Source organism: Acomys minous (genome assembly GCF_964271855.1).
Source record: "Acomys minous genome assembly, chromosome: 14".
Taxonomy (NCBI): Eukaryota; Metazoa; Chordata; class Mammalia; order Rodentia; family Muridae; genus Acomys; species Acomys minous.
In genome coordinates, this window is record NC_140496.1 from 105561882 (window position 1) to 105579671 (window position 17790).

Sequence of the window (17790 nt, forward strand, 5' to 3'; positions counted from 1 at the left end):
TGGAAAAAAGAAAGTATTTTCAACAAATGGTGCTGGTCCAACTGGATGTCTACATGTAAAAAATGCAAATAGATCCATATTTATCACCCTGTACGAAACTAAAGTCTAAATGGATCAAAGACCTCAACATAAAACCAGACACACTAAATCTGTTAGAAGAAAAAGTGGGTAAGACCCTAGAATTCATTGGCACAGGAGACAAATTCCTGAACAGAACACCAACAGCTCAGGCTCTAAGATCAACAATTAATAAATGGGACCTTATGAGGCTGAGAAGCTTGTGCAAGGCAGAAGACACTGTCAGCAGAACAAAGCAACAGCCCACAGATTGGGAAAAAATTTTTTACCAACCCTACATCTGACAAAGGGCTGATATCTACAGTATATAAAGAACTCAAGAAATTAAACACTACCAAACCAAACAACCCAATTAAAAAATGAATATGGCATTTAGAGTTGTTCTCACAATCCTAAATTTCTTTGACAACAAGACAAATTAACTCCTGACAACAACCAGCCGACCTCAAAGAAGATGATGAGCATCAAAGAGCCTCCTTATGGACATGACTTCAAAGGTGGCAAAATAATGACTGGGCAAAATGTCCTCGTTCTGCCACTAACAGAATCTAACTAAAAATGGGCAACTTAGATGCAGGCAGAGTCGACGGCCGCACTCTGCCAAGTCAGGGTAAGCAAGTCCTCAATAGTTCCTGCCCTGCGAACAAGTCTGGCAGAAATATTAGGCCAGAAAGCTGAAGACGAGGCTCCAACATTAGAAAGTGTATTGGGGGACTGGTCAGGAGGTAAACTGTCTTAAGTCAATTTGTACATTTTGGAAACTGCTAACCCACACTGCTGGTTCACTCAGGAATTTAAGTTTTATTCCTTCTCAAGTCTCTGAGGGGCATTGAAGACAAGACAATATAGTTCTATAACCAAGTTTAGCTGGTTAGGGGACAAGATCGTTTTAGATCAAGATAAAGAAGTTAAGCTATTAGAGTTGAGATAGGATAGATATTGAATCTCATTCAGAAATTTAGACCCAACAAGACAGGAAAAACACTTACTTCAAAGGAGACGAATGCAGATTGCCAAGTCACTATGAGTGTAACATATATAGTACTCAGTATTCTCATGATTGTCACATGGTTCTCCATGCTGTATGTAGTTTGTTTTACACATGTATAATAAAATAAAAGTATATATATAAAAGAAGTATGCAGAGTGGTCAAGGAGACTGTCGAATATGCAGGCAGTTAACACACATAACCACTGCTAAATGCTACAAAAGAAAGAAGAGGAAGATTGCTGAGATCTGAGGGGACAGTGGCCTCGTCCAATCTGGACCATTTGTAAAAGGTCTCCCTGGAAGTCGGACTTCAAGCTGAAGCATAAAGTGAGGGAAAGTTAATGACGTGAGAGAGAACTGCCATTATCTGGGCCTCCCAAGCAAACTGATGTAAAACTAGCTAGGACTCTGATGAATAACTGACTTATGCAAATAATAATGTAATAAGTTATGACCATGAACACATGAACATAAAAAAAACAGTTTCACAGTTCATAATTGGACAGGCTGTTAAAAGGGAGTGTGTAGTTAGAGGTGGTAGGCCACTGGCAATGGGCTCTGGAATAACTTGTCTTGTGCCCAGTTCTCCTCAGCCACCATGACACGAGCAGTTCGGCTCCATGTTGCCCTCCTTGTCCTGTATTCAGCTGCCCTGCAGGCTCACAGATTGTTATGGACAAAAACATTGATCCAAAATAAATCTTTCTTCAAATCATCTCTCCTAACTATTGTGCTGCAGAGTTGGGAATCATGGTACGGCATCCTAACTATTGTGCTGCGGAGCTGGGAATCATGGTACGGCATCCTAACTATTGTGCTGCGGAGCTGGGAATCATGGTACGGCATCCTAACTATTGTGCTGCGGAGCTGGGAATCATGCTACGGCATCCTAACTATTGTGCTGCGGAGCTGGCAATCATGCTACGGCATCCTAACTATTGTGCTGCGGAGCTGGCAATCATGCTACGGCATCCTAACTATTGTGCTGCGGAGCTGGCAATCATGCTACGGCATCCTAACTATTGTGCTGCGGAGCTGGCAATCATGCTACGGCATCCTAACTATTGTGCTGCGGAGCTGGCAATCATGCTACGGCATCCTAACTATTGTGCTGCGGAGCTGGCAATCATGCTACGGCATCCTAACTATTGTGCTGCGGAGCTGGCAATCATGCTACGGCATCCTAACTATTGTGCTGCGGAGCTGGCAATCATGCTACGGCATCCTAACTATTGTGCTGCGGAGCTGGGAATCATGCTACGGCATCCTAACTATTGTGCTGCGGAGCTGGGAATCATGCTACGGCATCCTAACTATTGTGCTGCGGAGCTGGCAATCATGCTACGGCATCCTAACTATTGTGCTGCGGAGCTGGCAATCATGCTACGGCATCCTAACTATTGTGCTGCGGAGCTGGCAATCATGCTACGGCATCCTAACTATTGTGCTGCGGAGCTGGGAATCATGCTACGGCATCCTGACTATTGTGCTGCGGAGCTGGGAATCATGCTACGGCATCCTAACTATTGTGCTGCGGAGCTGGCAATCATGCTACGGCAGTGTCACCAGCACATAAGTCACTGCTGAGGTAGAATTCCCATCGCAGAGTCCACACCTCCACGGCTAGAGAGGCCCAAGTCTCACGGCCGTGAAATAACATGCAGCTGAGTAGGGAGCCTCCTAAACGCTGGTAAGCACTTCCCATTCCTGTGGCTAAGCCAAATGAGCTGAAACCACAGCTACCTCTCAGGACAGACTGAAGTGTAACCCCTGCCTTTATTCTCCTTATTCACTTTCTCTTCCCAAAACGTATTTACAGTGCTGCCCACGGGTACATTGTACTTCTTGGATCCTTCATCTCCTGTTTTCCTTGTGTATGCTGCCTCTCTCTGGCTTTTCTTCTGTACATTTCTTCCTTCCCTCTGTGATTTACCTCCACTTCTGCCTGTCAAGCCTTAGAGCCTCCGGCTAGTGAGCGGATGAGTGAGAACGCAGGCTCACCCTCCTCCAAGACTGCACCCCAACGTGATAACATTTAGAGTGGAGCCTCATGAATGAGATTGTTTCTCTTATGGAAGAGACTCCAGAGAGCTGCTCCCCTTACCACCACGTGAAGAGAGCTCAGAGGTGCCAGCTGTGAACCAAAAGTTGACCTTACTGGAAGCGGAATCTGCCATTCCCATGATCTTAGACTCTTCAGCCTGCCGAAGTGTGAGAAATGCATCCCACTCCATTAATCAACTAATGTGGCCCTGCATATTGCAGGGAGAATACTTGATGGACATCTATAAATCAACATATGGAAAAATTGGCACTTCCTAACTGGCCAACAAACATATGCAAATGTACTCAATTCCATTCCCCACCAAGAAAATGAAAACTAAACCCATACTGAGATACCATTCCACACATACCAACTGAGGAAAATGGCAAAGGCCCAAAAGTGTGACTCCTTCCTTACCCATCTGTACCCCATTTATTCCTTCTGTCTTATCCCTCTACCTAGGACTTTAAGCACTACATTAATTAATACAGTGTTTTTCCATTCCTAATTTTTGAGAAATGCTTTCAGTCTTTTCCATTTAATATAATGTTAATTATGGGCATGTTATATTTACTTTTACTAGGTTGAAATATGTTCCTTGTGCTCCAAATTTTATAATTTTTCTAGTAAACTTTATCAAAGAATTTTCCTGCATTGATTAGAAGGCTTCTAGAATATACCCGTAGATAAACTTACCCACGGGGGGGGGGGGGGGTGTGAAAATCCTCTACTATGAAAACTTTAAAACACTGAAGAATAACTGATATAGTGTGAAGACGTCTCAGGCTCTAGGAGGGTGGGGTTGGTATTGTGGATAATATTATATTACCAGTTACAACATCTATTTACTATATATAGTGAATATAGTATATAATTACTATATTGCCAAGAGAAATCTACGGCTTGTTGCAATCTTCATCAAAGAGAAAACAATCTTAAATTCACTAAAAAAAAAAAAAGAAAAAAAGAAAAGAAAAACCACACACACACACACACACACGTTGGCTCAGTTTATTAACAATTAAACTTTATTATACAACCCAACTAGCATATACAAGAAGGAAAAAAAGGTTAAAGGGACAGAAGATTAAAACCTCCTGGAATCTGTTCGGCAGGACGGGTCCTTAGGTGTCTCAGTCCCACGAGCTGGTCCGGTCCTTTCCTCTCTCTATGCGCCTTCTCCTTCTCTCCTTCTACCTCTTGTTTTTCTCTCCCCCACCTTCCCAGTCATATGCAAAGGGCGGTCCCTTCTCCCTTCGAGGGTCAATTAGGAAAACAATAGCCACGGTGGGGTTCCTAGGTAGGCTTCCTGAATTCCAAGCCCAGGAAGGCTCCAAACAGTCTCTCACAAGGTATTCATGGTGTGCCCCAAGGGTAAAGCCCGCCAAGACTGCTTCCACCTGTGACAAAGCTTAATCTTTCACACACACACACACACACACACACACACACACACACACACACACACACACACACACAAGACCTCTAGTAGCAAAAGCAGTTGAAGCAGAAGGAACAACATCAGAGGTATCAGTACAGGATTGTTAATTTTACTATAGATCCATAGCAAGAAAAACAGCTGGAACTGGCACAAAAGGCAGACACACTGATCAACAGAGTAAAGCCGCACACTGACAACCACCCGGTTTGTGGTAAGGGTGGTTTTGCTTTTGTTGTTTCTTACCTATTGCCATCCAGCAGATTCTGAGGAGGGTTACTATGGCATACCTATGTACCCGCTCCGAGTCCACCAGGCTCTGGTGGTCTGTTCTGAGCTCAGGGTCACACAGAAAACCAAAACTAGTAAATAAGGGAAAGACGTCTATAATAGAGAGATGTTGGTGGGGCTAGGAGGGAAAAGAAGGACCAAAATGCATAGTGTTCATGTATGAAACTGTAAAAGAACTCCAAACTGAAAAACATGTAAATTACTCATTAACAACAAACCAAATATTTTTGTGTTCACAACATAGAATACTATAGAGCCATAAGAATAAGTGAACTACAGGCCAATATGTACTAACAAATCTGAAAACATGCTTAGGAAAATAAGCCAGATTATTTACAAAATACATATGGCGTGTATTGTCAAAGCCAGTGCACACTCTGTGTTTAATAGCCAGACCAGTGGCTTCGCTTGTGAGGCGGTGACTACAGACAAAAACCAGAGGATGTTCCAAATATCGGCGACATTCTTGTGCCTCGTGTGGGCTCTAGCTGCATAGGGATGTCCAATTCACAGCAACTCACTGAGCTGAACGATTGAGACTCATGCTTTTCTGTGTCAGATCATATCGGCTCGGGGACTGCAGTTAATTAACTCATGCATGCTGGGTATAACGAAAACAAAAAAACACCAGGCTTCTGCCCTGGACTTTACTGGAGATGAATGTTGTCCTGCCACAAGGGGGCTCCCGTGCTCCACTCCACTACCCATGGTGACCACTCAATGAAAAGCAGGCTGACAACCTGACGAGGCCACGAAAGTCACATAATCTACACAATATGAAGCATAAAACTCCCCACACATCCCCACAAGTGGCCATTCAACAGGCACTGACTCCTATTTCTTATTGCTAGAGAGCTCATCTTAGTTTAATACTAAATCTCTTCTTTGTAATTCCTGGCCTTTTGTTTGCTCTGACTCTTAGAATCCAATGGCTATGTTGTTGGCAGATTACAAACTTCCATTAAGCAAGAGAAGTAGTTCTTAGTCTGTTAGGAAAAAAAACTCACAGGTGGGTGCTAGTAGCTTACTGTTGTTGCATTTAAACCTGTAGTGGATGTAAACATGTTTTGTTTTGTTTTGATCCCAAGAGTGGGTGTGAAACAAGTGAGAGTGTATGGTGTTTGTTGGCTGGAAGCAGACTTGTGAGAGGACACATGGTGGTTTTCCATGAGAAGAGGAGCTGTCTCTTGTGGGGTCATGGTCTTTGCCAACTGCTAAACATCCTAGTACAGATTCTGAGAGGAGATATATATGAGCCCGAAACAAGAGGCTGGGTTTTTTGGTCTTGACATCATTTCCTATTGTTTGGCTGTTCATCACTTCGCTTTAAGATGCTCCTAAAGAGAAATACTCCAGAAAACTCTGAGGTTCCAGGTTCTGGCTGCTGCTCTGGGTTCCAGCAGCTGTGATTACAGTCACCTTTGCTAAATTGCTGGTTTTCTGTTTAACGGGTCTGCTGGAATCCTCCCGACTTCATCAGTGGAATCACTTCAGGGAACTGAATCTAAAATGGTCTACTTCTCTTGTTCCTATTAATCTCTTTTCTCTTCTACCTAGAATAGATGGGTTGGAAGGGAGGTATAAGCATTCAAGAACCCCAAGTGAAGTAGCTTTAAGAAAGTTCAAGGCCTTACATAAACCATTATAAAATCTATGCTCTTCGTTTAACTCTCTGTTAAAGTTAGACAATCCGTGCTTATCGCAGAACTCACACTGACTCTTATGTGAGATTCCTCCTGTAATATATGCAAATACTGAGTGTCTCCTACCTCTTAGCAAAACTTGTAGGCTCAGTTTTCTTAACCAATATATTTTATTACAATATATTAACCGAGCATACGTTACTTATAACCCGACTAACCAAACCAATAGGAAAAGAGAATTAAGGAACACAATAACAAAACCATAAGGGTATCAGCTCTGAGGAGCAATTCTTCTGGCGTAATCAGCAGGATTTCTTCTGCTGGAACCTGGAGTAACCAGAACCTGGAGCCTCAACAGGAGCTGGAGTTCCAAAGCCTTCCTTCGAGTGGTTCTCTCTAGAAGCGTCTCAAAGTAGAGAGATGAACAGCCAAAACTATCCAAAGTCTCCAAAAAGCCTCGCCTCCAGTTATGGGTTCATTTGTATATCTCCTCCCAGAGTCTGTTCACGGGATCTTTTCAGCTGGCAACAATGAAGCTCCTGCACCAGGTGGTCGGTCGGTCGGTCTTCTAGTAGATTAATCTCACCTGTTCTCTCACAAGACGGTTCCAATCCCATACTTGGGATCATAAAACACAGGCTTATCTCTCCTTTAAAAACTACTACACAAGAAAACCTCAGTAGCACTTATCAGTGCATTTTGTGAAATACTATGTTAAACAGAGGAATCTGAACTCAAACACATATAAGGTAGAGCTGCTTTTCTGCATTTTGTCCAATGTTTTAGAACCCTGTTTTCCTGCAGTGTGTGCATGCAGTCTCTGTGGCATTGCCTGATTTTAAGTCTACTAAATCTGCTGACAATAAGAACTCATCTCTTCAGCCGGAGCCTGGTTTCAGCTTCGATGAAATGAGCATCACAACTTTCCATGTAAGTCTGTTAGCTCTTTCACTGATTTATCAAACAAATATGGAGAGCCAGCATGGTGTATGGGCCTCTTATAAGAGATGGAGTGGGCAGAACAGTGTTCTGACTTTCATGAAACTTTCTCTTCTTTTTCTTTTTCCAAGACTGGGTTTCTCTGTGTAGCCTTGGCTGTCCTGGACTTGCTTAGTAGACCAGGCTGGCCTGGAACTCACAGAGATCCACCTGTCTCTACCTCCCAGAGCGCTGGAATTAAAGGTGTGTGCCAGCACACTCGGTGAAACTTTATTTTCAACAGTAGGGAAAAATGATAATTTGATAATTTCACCCTATAATGTAAAGGCTGAGTGAGTTTAAGGTGCTTATGGTGGATGACGAGTTCCCAGAAAGGAAATGTGACTCAGTCGGGGCCTCAGAAGGACCAGAATACACTCACGTTCAAAAATGACAGGTTTGATAGCAGTGCTCAGAGTTGATAGATTGTTTGCCTAGCATGCACAGAATCCTAGGCTGGATACTCCATACAAAATTTCAACATACATACCAACTAATGCCTATCTCCACAGCCCTTGTTATATTTTTTTAAAACATTAATACAAATTTCTTTTTTCATATATAATCAACATAGATGAGAGCATCCCACCTCACTAACTACAACACAGATTCAATTTCATCTCAAATTTTAAATTGAGAAGTTGCAATTTCACAGAAGAGGTGTTCATATCAGTGAGTTTCAGAATGCTTTGCAAAAGCTAAAAAGCTAAGTACAAATTCATCACAGCTAAAGACTATCAGATGTTTTCTAATTAACCATTGCTAGTCTAGGCTTTTCTGTTGTATTACATATTCTTATAAAGGGAATGTTGGTGACTTAATTGCCACAGATTAGTAATTAATGGGCAGTTTTAATCTGTGGCTTTTAAAACTGGCATGCACTTAAAGGAGTTCAGCAAATATTTGTTAAAAGGGAAGGTTGGGCAAGTGTTTCTCTAGGGATGATATTAAATTGCAGTTTATACAGGGTAATTTGTAGGCTCAAGCATCTGTTTTGAAGGCCATGGCATGTGAAAATCAGTAGCCAAGACATGCTGTTTCTACTGATAGAAAAGGACAAACCTCTGCGGATGCTCTGTCCCACTGCTGAATCTCTCTGCCTGGGGTTTCATGGGGAATTCTAGGGTGTGAGGATCAGCCTCTCTTTTTGCACAGTCTTAGTAAAGCTGATTTCAAATGGTGCATGCACTTCTTTATCATTGAGAGACTTTACTTCACCAAATCTATCCCACTGACACCACTGAGGCCAAATACACTTTTGGAAAGCTGAAACCCCAAATAAAACTGTGCTCCTGCATTTATGTTACAGAATAAGTGTATCATTGAGTGTTGACCGTAAAACTCTCTGTCTTAATAGCTACTAAACTGCTTCCCAGAACTTTAAAAGAGCTTTACAAGTAACTTGCTTAGCTCTGAAAAGATGAAAGATTTGTAAGTAGATAATAAATATCTAAATATCATTTAGATACATACATACATATAGAATATATAAAACTATAAGATTAAGGAAAGGAGTTATGATGCAACTAAAGGACACATAAGGTTTTTTTTTTGACAAAAGTAACAGATTACAGATTCTAAAACACAGTTCAGCATGTGTGATTAGAAAATATAATAATTAAATATTGTTGCAGGAGTATAAGTTAAAATATGGAACTAAGATGAATAAAAGTAATTTTATTCAGTTTGTTTATATTACCATGAAATTGGAGGTAGTATCTTCCTGTTTCCACATGTTCTTCTTCCTTCCTGTTAGGGCCATATTACTTTAACTTTTAATATCCCTGTGTTTGTGGTGAAAATGGCAACCAACCTTTCCTACATCTATTTTTTTTAGCCTATGTACCCATTTTTCTACATAAATGAAAATATTGTATATGTACAAATAAATGTAATTTGTGATGAAAATAATAAATGAATACTAAGTAAAAAAATACACATCTGCTACTCTATGTGTTTGTTGGGTTTTTTTTTTTTCCGTTATCAACTGTATTGGTTCCTTCCCTTTTCCTTGAATATCCACTATTAGTTACTTTTTGCTTCAGTGATAAACCACCATGGCCAAAAGCAACTTACCAAAGGAAGAATTTATTCTGGCTTCTGATTCCAGAGGGAGTTTCCATAATGGTGGGGGAGAATTATATGTGGACACCAAAAACAAACATCAAACTTTAATGGAGTTAGCAGTTATATATGGAGAGTCGGCAGCCTTGTCCTTGCCTTATCTTCATTGAGACTCCCAAGCCCTCCATCATTTTTTGACCATTTGTTGCTCATCCTAACCCCATTACTCTTCCTCCTCAACAATACACTTTTATCTGAGCTTACTGTCATGTGAAATGAAAAGAATATTGCCCATATTCTATGAAGTTGATGAGGCTAGAGATAGTTTAAAGAGATTTACTTAATGAAACCTTCCTTCCATGGCTGGTTAAAGCCTGGTGATTCCATTGATACCTTCCCCTATGTGAAACTGGCTTGATGAATCAAGTCTCTAAACTGTGAATACTGTAAGAAAGGAAAAAAGATCAACTAACAACTAACTTGTATTACTTAATCGTCCTAAACAGCCTGCATTAGCATCGTCAAATTATTGGAAGTAAACCTTGTATTATAATTGAGTTGTATGGGTATACTACATCCTATTAGAGTAGCAATATATTTAATGTGTGAGAAAAATAATCTTGAATTTGAATTCTATACCAATGTATCAAAATTGAACTTATTTTGTATCAATATACAAAATTCTATACTAATTAATTAAAATAACCATGTTTGTGAGTAACAGTTAAGTAAGACCTTAAGTTGAGGAGTAGATTCAATAAGCTACTTTTGGCCTGTCATCCCTATATATTTCCATATTCCCCCCTTCTTTCTTTTTGACCCCTATCTCTATACCTAAGAAAGAAAGATAGTCAATCAACTCATGGTCATGTCAATTACTAGTCTATTTTCATCACAAGAATATACACCTAGATTTAACAGATAGATAAGATTCTATAGATAAAAGAGGTAAAATAGTTAGATAAGGTCTTCAAAAACATCAGAGACCTACAGAACATTTAAAGATGTTTTTATGATTTTAAGAATCCTTTGACAATAAAACAGATTATTTTTTGGGGGTTTCCTGGCAACCCCCAGCCTACCTCAGAGAATATGATGAGCCTCAAAAAACCTCCTTATGGAGATGGCTTCAAATGTGACAAACAAGCCACTGGGGGGAAAAATGTCCTCATTTCTACCATAGACAAAATTCTGCCTAAAGTGGATAAGCTTGGATGCAGGCAGAGTTGACACCCAAACCCTGCCAAGACAGGATAAGCAAGTCCTCAATAGTTCCTGACTCACAAATATGTCTGTCAGATATATTGGGCCAAAAGGTTGAAGATGATTCTCCAACGTTATAGAGAGTTCTGGGTGACTTTCTAGGCAGTGAACTATCTCTGTCATTTTCTCATTTTAGAAGCTGCTAACTTGCACTTTGTATTTACTCAGATAATAAATTTTATTTCTTCTCAAGTCTCTGATGGAGTTTAAGACTAGACAGTTTAGTCTTAAAATTAAGCCTAGTTGTTTAGGGGTTAAGAAGTATTTGGGTCTAGATAGAAGTTTTTAGGTTGATAGAGATGAGCTATGATAGATATTGACTTACATTCAGAATTGTAGGCTCACTAAGATAAGAAAGATGTTTTCTTCAAGGTTGCCAAATACAAATAGGCAAAACACTATCAATGAAATATTTATATAATTCCTAATTGTTTCATGGTCCCTCTTATTGTATGTAGTTTATTGTATATATGTGTAATAATATAAATATATATGTAAAATTTACACACACACACACACACACACACACACACACACACACACACTCAACAGTCCTGGGTAACAAAATAGAAAGGTGAGCTTCCTAGCTAATTGTGGTGCTGCATTCTACTTCAGCTTTACCCACTTCCAGCTTTCTTTTACATGAACATTGAAGAACATTCTTTCTGAGCTTTTCCTAAAGACAAAGATAACTTCCTTCCACTAAGCCCCACCTCCTAACGTTCTACCACTTTCTAGTAGCTCCAAGACTCCAATATATGGGCCTTTTCAGGACACTCAAGACCTAAACTATAATACACACACACACACACACACACACAATATATATATATTATATTTTGTTCATAATACACACACACACACATGAGTATCTCTGTCATGATGTAGATATACAAGAAAAGATGACTAAAGGAATAGATGGGTGCATAGACAACTAGGTCCTGGACCAGGGTCCAAAATAAATGAGAACATATACAAAATAAATAAAGCAGTAGTCCTCAAGAAATAAAAGTTTAGTAAAGCTATTTACATGGTACCCAGCACCTGGAAGTTATTACATAAATACTAAGTTTTCTTCTGATTTTTACACACTAACTGGCTTTTATCTCCTCACAGTTTTCCTCCCAAAAAAATCATGGGGTTTGAAATGTCATTTTTGCTTTTTCATTTTTCAAAATGAAGTAAAATCAACGTAATTTGCTTTTGTGATGCGTAGCTCAGTATTCAGACTTTAAACTGTGCAGACACATGGTGCTATGGAGTCCTCCAGGCACTTAGAATCCACACATGAATCCCCTTCTCCTCTGCCCTGGTGTCTACTACTGGTCATCTACCATTTGTTCTCGTTGCTCCTAGCCCCTGTGACAACACTGATTTACACTGATTCCCCACCCTCTGGCTTCTGTGTCAGTTCTTAGCATCTGACTCAGATCTGGCATGGGCAGGCATGACGTCCTGGGAGAAAGAAGGTTTGGCACCTGATGCTCACTTGCTAGGGGAGCTTTTTAGGCCCATGGCAGAACTGTCATGTCTCTCTCTCTCTCTCTCTCTCTCTCTCTCTCTCTCTCTCTCTCTCTCTCTCTCTCTCTCTCACACACACACACACACACACACACACACACACACACACACACACACTCCATTATCTCCTGGAGAAAAGACTACCTCTGATATAGTACAGATCACAGAAACCTAGAAATCTATTTCTAAATTTGTTTAGTAAAAGGACACTTTCTGGTGTTTTCATTTCTACTTACACATAAATTGATTCACTCACTCCTCCCACCACTTCAACTATATGAATAAAGCACATTATCTTCAACTAGAGATCTTTTCTATTCACTGTGATAAACTCCATGATCAAAAGCAACACAAGAAGAAACATCTGTCATCAGGGAAGCCAAGGCAGAGGCTATGGAAGAGTGCAGCTTACTGGCATGCTCCCCATGACGTGCTCCCCATGGCGTGCTCCCCATGGCTTGCTCAGCTTGCTTGCTTATACAATACAAGTGGTGCCCATGGATGACACTACCCACAGTGAGTTGGGCCTTTCCATATCAATCATTAGTCAAGACAATGATCCACAGGCTTGCCTATAGGCAAACATGATAAGACCAATTTCTCAATTGAGTTTCTCTCTTGCCAGGTGAACCCAACTTTGTGTCCAGTTGACAAAAACTCATTTCACAACAGCAAAGAGTTTACCAGGAGTTCTGTTGTGACCAAACTTGAATACATAATATGATGTCTAAAATATGCATTGTGTGTATGTTTCATATGCACTAAAACCATCTGGCCCTGGGCTTTTTATTTTCTTTTCTCTTTTTGGTTGGGAGACTTTTAATGACTGCTTCTATTTCCCTAAGGGTTGTAAGACTATTTAAATAGTCTTGCTTTAACTTTGGCAAGTGGTATCTCTCTAGAAATTTCCCTATTTTGTTTAGGTTTTCCGATTTTGTGGAGTACATGTTTTTGAAATAAGACCTAAATGATTCTTTGGATTTCCTCAGTGCCTGTTGTTATGCCCCCCTTTTCATATCTGATTTTGTTAATTTGCACACTGTCTCTGCCTTTTGGTTAATTTGGCTAAGGGTTTGTCTGTCTTGTTTATTTTCTCAAGGAACCAGCTCTTGGCTTTGTCCGTTCTTTATAGTGTTCACTTTGCTTCTATCTTATTGACTCCAGCCCTGACTTTGATGATTTCCTGCCATCTACTCCTCTTCAGTGTGTTTGTTTCTTTTTGCTCTAGAGCTTCCAGGTGTGCGGTTAAGTCACTAATGGATGCTCCTGGGGGAGCAGGTGTCAGAAAAGTGGGCCTAACCTAGATGTTCCTGGTATAGCAGGCAGCCAGCGGACAGCTTGTGACAGACGTCCCAGGTGCAGCAGGCCTGGATATTCCTGCAATATCAGGCTTGGCAAATGGGGATGGACTGGTGGCCATAAATGGAGGTTGGGGGACAGCATGGATCTCCAGGCAGTTAAGTGTGGCCCAAGGCACCCAACAGGTAGGGGCTTAGAAGGGGGAGGCTCTAGCTGGACGTTTAGGGGTGGGCAGGGTGGAGCACTGGACTGACAACGGAGGTCAGAGGATAACAAGCAACTCAGAGTAGCTTTGAGGTGTCTCTGGTTACCTGTCAGGGCAGCCATTCTCTCTTCTTGCAAAGGACACCTAAGAGTTTTAGTGGCTGCAAGACTGCTTTTGTTGATTTGTCAATACCTGAAATGCTTTACAAACCTCTGAACCTTATCATGAAGCAATGAGTCACAGGGACACAAGGAGCTCACAGGCCCAACCTCTGACATCATAGCATCTCCTTTCTAGCAGTGGAAAATTGGACAAGATCTCATATCTCAGCTTCCTCATCCCTAAAATAGAATAACAAGAATGCATGTTACTCATCCCAAAAGCATCTGTCCTGAAATGTAACCCGTTTATATCAAGGAGCAGCTATAAAACTCTTCTGATTTTAAATTTTGAGTTAAATCAATTTACAAAATCACCATCAAATGTTTTACATGGGTGAAGTTGGTTATTGATTTACTGGTCAACTAGAATTTTGCATTCATTGGTAATTTGTTTATTTAAAAAGCTTAAATTAACTTGATTGTAGTCCTGGTAAATAACTGCTTTAAAAGTCAAAAACAAACAAACCAACCCTCAAGCTCTCTGCTTTCTTTTCCATAGCTTCTTGAACCCTGAGAGGAGAAGACATCCTATTTGGACTGAGTTCCCCAAACCCTCTCACTCTGTGCACCCTCCAGGTGTGGGCAGTGTGTCAATTCTCATCTGCTGCAGGTGGAAGATTCTCCAGTGATGGCTGAGCAAGGCACTGCTCTATGGGCAAAATGTTGCTGAGACTAATTAGGTTTCTGCAGCAGAGCAATAGTGTTTGGTTTCCCGTAGATCCATGGCCTATCTACTCTCAGGTCCTTGTTTCTTTCTCTGGGTGGAGCCGAGCTCTCCATGAGCATGTCCCTCCATGCTTGTCATCTTCAGTCCTGGGATCCTCCACTGGCTGCACTTCCGGTTTTCTATGAGAAAGTCATGAGCAAGTGTTAAGAGCCAAAGGGGATGGATGACCCCAAGGGAACAATGCCCTTTAGACACATAGGAGCTCACAGAGATCGCTTGCACAGGGTGCACAGGGCCTACAAAAGCTCAAGTCAGACAGGGTCCCAGTACTGAGAGGGGAACTAGGCATGGGTTCCCACCCCTAACCAAGTAGCCATCTCCAGTGTAAAGAACTTGAAAAGGAAAATAGGGTTTTTTTTTCAATGGAGTCTCACCAAGTATATTAACCACAGTTCAGGGCAGGCCCCACACCTAGAAGTGGATGCCAACACAAAATAAACTGAATGCTATTTTTATAGATGTTTTCTCACATATTTCTTTGGGAATTTCTTGTTGTCTTCCTGGTGTTTTGCTTGTATATTATGGTTTCCAATTTAGCGTATTTGTGGGTTTTCTTTGGTGTGTGTGTGTGTGTGTGTGTGTGTGTGTGTGTGTGTGTCTTCTTGGGTTTTTGTTTGTTTGCCCCTCTGTTTTCTAAAGACAAAGAAAGGGCGTGGAGTTGGATAGGGAGGGGAGATGGGAAGGATCTGGGAAAAGTTAAAAAAGAAAAAGCGTGATCCAAAATATTGTATTAAACAAATTAACTTAAATCTTAATGGTTACATTAAAACAAGTTTGTGTGTGTGTGTGTGTGTGTGTGTGTGTGTGTGTATTATAAAAAATCCTGTAAGGTTGACAGCAGTGTCCCCCTGTGGCTCATCATCATTTTGGAGCCAAGGCTGAGGCAGTTTTCAGTCTTAGGTATGTGGCTCCCCGAATTATGCTGGATGATAACATCACCCCTCCTTTAGAGAAGAAGAAAGACATATATATAAATCACACAAGAGATTCCCTAGCCAGCCCTGAAGAAATACGAAAGGCTTCAGTCTACACTCTGTCCATCCTTAGGTGCAAGTAGCTGGACATGTAGTATTCTCCCACGCTTAGTACAAACTGGTGTAGTGAGTGTGTGCACTGTCTTGTGTCATCATCCCTTCCCAGGCAGAGTCCAAACATATATAGATACGTTATTATGACCCACAGCTGCAGATGGCTGTGAAGAAGCCAGTATGGTGTAAAATTATCCCATTTCTCCCTAAATGACATTTTAAATATAGCAAACTTATTGTTGTGACTAAATTGTGTCTCTGCCCCCCCAAATTTACTTGTTGATATTCTATTCCCTCCACTAACAAAAATGACTGCACTTCTATAAAGGTCTTTAAAGAAGTAAATAAGTTAAAAATCAGTTGTGAAGGTGAACCCTAATCTAATTGTGACTGGTAACCGTATATGCAAAGGAATACGGACACTGAGGGAGGACCATGTAAGGACATAGGCACAGGCCAACTGTCTGCAGTACAATGACAGAGCCCTTAAGAGAGAACAAATTCGCCAATATTTTCAACCTATATTTCCAGTTTCTATAACTGTTGGAAATTAGTTTCTATTTTAAGTTCCCAGCTGTGATATTGTCTTACGATAATACCCAGCAAGCCAGAATTCTCATTTTACTCTTGCAAGAGAAATGAAAACTATAAGTGGCAGAGTAAGAATATAACAATATCTTATAGTAAAATCCAAAGTGCTTAAACTGATACAAGTGTGGACTGGCTTTACTGGTTTTGGTTGGTTGGTTTGTTTGTTTGTTTGTTTGTTTTTCTAAAATAAGAACCATTTAAGATATACTGTTATAAGTGACCCTTATGTGTATGCACCACCATATTTAAGCATGTTTGTTTCACTACTGCTAAGGTTTTTTTCTTTTTGAGGATTTTTAAATTTTCTTTATTCACTTTATATCCCTATTAAATCCTCCTCCCTTCTCTCCACCCAGTTCGAGCCTCCCACACTTTTCCTCCTTTCCTGCTCCCACTCTCCTCAGAAAAGGGATCCCCTCTACCCACGCTGGCACATCAAGTTGCATCAGGACTGAGCACATCCTCTTCTACTGAGGCTCAACAAGGCAGCCCAGCTAAAGCAAAGAGATCCAAACGCAGACAACAGAGTCCATGTCAGAGACATCCCCTGCTCTACTTGTTAGGGGACCCACATGAAGACCAAGCTTCCCATCAGCTACTTATGTGTAGGGGGCCTAGGTCCCTTCCATGCATGCTTTTTAGATGGTTGTTCAGTCTCTGTGAGTCCCCATGGTCCTTGGTTAGTTTACTCTATTGGTCTTCTTGTGAAATTCTTGTCCCTCTGGGTCCTTCTATCCAGCCCCCCGACTCTTCCACAAGACTCCTTGAGTTCCGCCTATTGCTTGGCTGTGGGTCTTTGCATCTGTTTCCATCAGCTGCTGGATGAATCCTCTCAGAAGACAGATATCTAGGCTCCTGTCTGCAAGCATAGCAAAGTAACATTAGTAGTGACAGGGGTTGGCTCTCTCCAATGGGGTGGGTTTCAAATTGGGCCAATCATTGTTTAGCCCTTCCTTCAATCTCTGCTCTAGCTTTCTCCCTGAATATCTTGTATGTAGGGTAAACTTTGGGTTGAAGGTTTTGTGAGTGTATTGATGTCCCATTCCCTCCACTGGAAGTCCTCTCTGGCTATAAGAGGTGACCACTTCAGTCTCCACCTCCCCTGATGCTAGGAGTATTAACTAGAGTCACCCCCATATCCTCCCCGGAACCTACATGTAAAGTGCCAAGTTGTCTGTAGGTCTTGCAGTCCATGACATTGCTAATCTCATCTCTAAATGCTAAGAAAGTTAAAAGATTTTCTTGTTTATTTTTCCATGTAGATAAAATGAGAACAGAGGCAGCTTTGCTTTTGCTATGCATTACTAATTGTTACTGTGGTTCCTCTCTTTTTTAACAGAACTACAAAAGTGCTCTGTACTTTTTATTTCCTGCATAAATTCTTGCTGTAAATTCTACCCCACTTGGTATGCCATTTATTACAGTTATTTTTTTTTTCATAATTGTGTCTGTTTCTCTTAGTTTCTCT